Genomic DNA, 5,463 nt, shown 5'->3' with positions numbered 1-5,463 from the left:
GATTCGTTGCCCGGTGTGCAATGAGCCAATAATTACACACTCAGGAGAGACATTTATTTATTTATTTCAGAGTTGCGCAAGCCTGGGTGCTCGGTGGTCTCCCACAAATCGAGCACACCCCCCCAACTTTTCAAGTAGCATTTATACAAACAAATTGCCAGATTTGCGACTTTCCCTTGTACACTGATTGGTTAGTGATTTCTTCATTCCCTGGGTCCCACCCCTGCTTCTCAAGGTCCTGATCAATTAACACTGCCCCAGCTAGGTCAGTAGACGTTATCTCCCAAGGTCCTGAGGAAGAGGACATAATCCAGACCCCTTAATTAACACTGTTTCAACAGTGAGAGGAGGCTTTGCTTCCCAAGGTCCTGGCACCCAAACAGGCCTTATTTCTCAGCCTTGGCATCCTCCCTTCTGGAGAGTGGGGCACAGGAATGCAGACTGCTTGTAACTCCCTTATCTTTCCAGCCTGCACCAGCTCTGAGGCCTTTTCATCACGAACTAGGAGCGCGGCCTAAGGCTTCAGCAAATTTAGCTACTTATGCTAAGCAAGTGTGCGGCTACTCATGCTAAGCAAATTCTATCTAAGATAGAAATTATCCAAATCTACCTACTTCAAACATTCTTTCTGAGCTTCTCAGGGTTGCCTTGTAACAGGGTGGCCATCGCTCTGCCAGATTACCTTCCTTAGTCAGGAACGGCCAATCCTCCTGACATAGTTGGACTAACCTTTTTCTCCCTAAATTTTTGGTACCATCAATCTTACTCCAGTTTACCAAAATTTCGGCTAAGGGCGTCCCCTTTTCTATGCCGAAATTATTTCCCATATTGAGTTCCTGAAAAGTGCGTCTTAAGCAAATCAGGCAGTGCACTTCCTTCCCGGTAACACCAGTCCCTGTAGCTGGTGTGATCACACACACTATTTCTCTCCCTCTCTTTCTCTCGCTCCCTGGGAACTGCACTCACACCACCCGCGTCTTTAACTGCTAGGACTGCTGTCCCTTCGCAGCAGGCGGCTTCTCAGCCGACGGGTGCCCCAATCGGTTCCCAGGCTACACGCACTCACACACACACACACACACACACACACACACACACACAAACACACAGTGCTGTTTACACTCACACCAGTCACGGTGACTCTAGATTTCGGCCTTACAGTTTTGCAGTGCGCCTTATGCTGATCAGGCTGCACAACCTTCCTCCGGCCGGACCGAGCTGGGACTTAAAACCCACTCTAACCCTGGGGATGGGACTCCTACCTGTCCCCCTGGTATGCCTTACAGTGGCCAGCCCGCGTACCCCCCCCACACACCTGGTACGCCTTACGGTGATCAGTCCGCGTACCCTTTCAGTGCACTGTTACCAGACCAGAATTTAGAATTTAGGCGGGAGTTTAAGACTCACCTTCTCGGTGCCTCTCGTTGCCAAAGATCCCAGGTGAACTCACCCGATGGCGCCAGATGATTGTTTGGAGATGAGAGGCCCCAACAGTGGTCGCCTAGGGTCCCATCTGGGGTGCCAAACTGTTATGGAAATTAGGCCTGTCGGCCACCATAACAGGGCTCGACCCTAGGTTCCCCCAAGTAAAGTTCAGAGCCAAATCAAAACAAATCAGATAATTTTAATCACGCGCGTACCGTAATTACAGCTCGAGCTGGGTGCCTCCGAAGAGGGACCCTAACATAAACAAATCCTGGGTAATTATAGTCTTTTCGACTTCCATTTCCCACCCCTCACGCGGTAGTTAGCCCAATAGTAATGTTTTGGTCTGGGGTCTCCTGCTCCTCATTGGGTCTCATCATCTTTCTGAGGCAAGCTGGTTTTCTCCTTTTTTTTGTTTTTTTGCAGTCTCTGATGATGGTTGTACCTCTGTTTTTGTTGGGTCTGGCGGCTGTTTCCCAAGGTCTTATTTTCCCCCATTGTTTTGGTGTCTTCCCTCTCGGAGTCGGTGACACAGGAGCGCAGACTGCGTGTGGCTTCCTTATTTTCCCAGCCTGAATGAGCTCTGAGGCACTATTTTTTATTAAACTAGGTAAAGATTCGTTACTTTTCCCACATGCAGCCTAAGGCTTCAGCAAATCTAGCCACTCATGCTAAGCAAGTTTTATGTAAGTTGTGCTAAGCAGCTATTTCTAGACAGTTTCAATTCACTATTCTTTAACACTCACAAACACAGCCAGCAGCCAGGGGCCTCTCTCTCGCCTATGAGGCACTGAGGCTGCTGTGACCTCACAAGCCCACCCAGCAGTCATTGGCCTCAAACTGGCCTATCAGGCACTGAGGCTGCTGTGACCTCACAAGCACGGCCAGCAGGCATGGGCATCCAACTGCCCTATAAGACACTGAGGGTGCTGTGACGTCACAAGCAAAGCCAGCAGCTGTGGGTCTGCCACTGGCCTGTCAGGCAATAGGACTGCTGTGACCTGACAAGCACAGCCAGCAGCTATGGGCCTGCCACTGGCCTATAGGGCACTGAGGCTGCTGTGACCTCACAAGCACAGCGAGGAGCCAGAGGCCTGCCATTGCCCTATAAGGTACAGAGACAAATGTGACCTCAAAAGGCAGCCAGCAGACGGGGCCTCCCACGGGCCTATCAGGAAATAGGACTGCTGTGACCTCACAAGCACAGCCAGCAGCTATGGGCCTGCCACTGGCCTATGAGGCACTGAGGCTTCTCTGACCTCACAAGCACAACCAGCAGCTATGGACCTCGCACTGGCTATCAGGCACTCATACTGCTGTGACCTCCCAAGCACAGCCAGCAGCCATGGGCCTGCCCCTGGTGTATGAGGAACTAGGACTCCTGTGCCTTCACAAGCACAGGCAGCAGCTGTGGGCCTGCCACTGAACTGTGAAGCACGGAGACAAACATGGCCTCACAAGCACAACCAGCAGCCAGGGGCCTGCCACTGCCCTATGAGACACTGAGGCTGCTGTGACCTCACAAGCAAAGCCAGCAGCCAGGGGACTCCCTTTGGCCTATGAGGCACTGATGCTGCTATGACCTCACAAGGACAGCCAACAGCCAGGAGCCATCCCACTGGCCTATCAGGCTATAGGACTGCTGTGACCTCACAAGCACAGCCAGCAGCTATGGGCCTGCCAGTGACCTATCAGACACGTGTCGCGGCCCGAAAGGAGTCGTTCAGGACGACCTCCCTCCCCTTAGGACCAACGACCAAGTTCGTGATGCCCTTGCACTCAATTAAGGTGAAAACGACACCAGCCAACCAGTTTAAGATTTATTAAGGCAAAATGGAATCAACTAACGAGACATGTCCCGCGTCACACGTTTAGGGAAAAAGAGAGGAAAAGGGGAAGAGAGAGAGAGAAAGATATCACCACCCGTGGATCCAGCGGCGTCCCGTTGGTCCTCTTCTTTTGGGAGTCCTTGCGGCGGGGCGGGGGGGCAGAGGGGGGAAGCTCCCGTCTGGTTCCGCTGACTCTGCTCGAGTTCTTCAGTCGTCGCAAGCAAGCCCCCCCATTCACACAGTCTGCAGTTTTTATAGGTTCTTGCCCGGCCTCTGGGAGGTGCTTCCTCGCTTCCCATGCAGATTAACCGTCATGCGCAGTCCGCCCTCTCGGAACCTTCCAGAAATGGGCTGGGGTATCTGGGGGTCTCCTGCTCATGCGCAGATGGCAAATGAGTATGTGCGGTTCGTGCCCTAGAGACGCCCTTCTGCCCTTTTCGCACCCTTTTTACCCCGTGCAGGTGCACGAGGTTGTTTACTTCGCAGACGGCTCCCGGGGGCGCCAGCGCGGCATTGCCCGACACACCTTGGCAGCGGCAGCTTTGCAGCAGCAGCAGCAATGTCAAGACAAAACCGCATTTAGTACCGGTCCTCTACACCACCCCGTGTCTCAACATTGCAGCTTGGCAGCAGGAGAGAGAGAGAGAGAAAGCAAGCAAGCAAGCAAGGAAGGAAAGGAGAGAGAATTAGGGACGGGGGGGAAGTCGTGGGAACAACATGGGTTTGGGTAAAAAATAAAGTGCTTAACAGTGATTAAACAGAGGTCTTGCTCAATGCAAGCTTATTCTTTAACAACTTCAACAACAGTTAACTTTACAAAACAGACATCAAAACTGAGTTAATGAGGTAGGATTGTTACAATAGGCATAAAACAGCTGGCAAATGCGCTGTGGATGTCAATATGCAATTTCCTCCTTCAGGAGAAACTGGGAAATGATGGGTACTGTGGTTGGCCACGGCCAATGGATGGCACGGATTTTCTTTATGCCGTCCGGCAAGGTGGTAGGAACAAATTGCATATTTGACACAACATGTCCGATTAATTGAACAAAGCAAGGAATTATACAAGAACATTAAGGCGGCAACTGCACCTAACAAATACAATATTAACTGTTTCACCCACGGTGCCCCCAGTAACCAGGACTACAAATCGCCACTCCAGCCATTCCAGGTTTGGACGGGGACGTGGGCTATTTTTCTGATATCTTTGGTTAACTGGAGAACTACTTCGCCTACATCATCTATTTCCAAACAACAGTTAGGAATATTTAATTTCCCACACACTTCTCCCTCTTCAGCTAACAGGTAATCTAAAAACCATGTGGTGCTGAAGGATTGCCGTGCGCATCTGTTGGGATTGCCAAGTTAGAAGATCTATCGTGTCAGCGGTTTTGTTGGTAATAATTTCTAGAGCCGCTTGTAGTCTGATTATTTCCCCATTTTTGCGTCCCGCCCAAATTTCCCTTAATGGATCGCGTCTTACAGGCAACACTTCTGTCTCCAAGGTTATCATATACCTTTATGCCTAACCGAGGTCCACTTGTTTCTGGCAAAAGGAAAAACAAAGGTCTGATAATCCCTATATAACAAATTCCCAACCACCCCGTGGGTAAAAATGTATATGCTGTGTGCCTGCATATCCAGTAATGCCCCTTCTTAGCTCCAATGCCCTGAGCAAATGGCCCATTTATCCCTGGTGGGAATTGAAAGTAAGTTGCATCTCTGTTGCCCAGAGGGCTGAAGAAGGTGGTTGCCCCATCACCTATTTGGTGATGGTACAATACCAAGCCCCAGAAGTGTATTCTGGTGGTAGGTTTGCCATAGCACATATAAGCACATTAAGACAAGAAGTATCTTTCCAACACAAGTTAAGAATGCCATTCTTGGCTGTTGTGTTTTCAACAATAAAGCTAATTATGATCGCAGCACACAATTACAAAAAAATGATAAAAATAACTGTTATAACTACCACAGGTAGTATCGTTGAGGACACTCAAGCTCAACATAAGACAAGTCTTCTTCCCCAGTGCCCTCTTCCTTTTACATTGTTGACCTAAAAGGAAGGGAGGATCCACCTGGCATGGATTCTATGATCTTTCCCATGGGCATCAGTAGCTACCCATGCATACAGATTTTTTGAAGCTTTTAGTACTAGAGGTATTTGTCCCACAGTGGGTAAGTCCACTAGAACCGGTTGTCCCGGGTAATA

This window comes from Dromaius novaehollandiae, unplaced genomic scaffold (assembly GCF_036370855.1).
Source record: "Dromaius novaehollandiae isolate bDroNov1 unplaced genomic scaffold, bDroNov1.hap1 HAP1_SCAFFOLD_33, whole genome shotgun sequence".
Lineage (NCBI taxonomy): Eukaryota > Metazoa > Chordata > Aves > Casuariiformes > Dromaiidae > Dromaius > Dromaius novaehollandiae.
The sequence above is the reverse complement of the archived record's forward strand: the minus strand, read 5'-3'. Positions refer to the sequence as shown.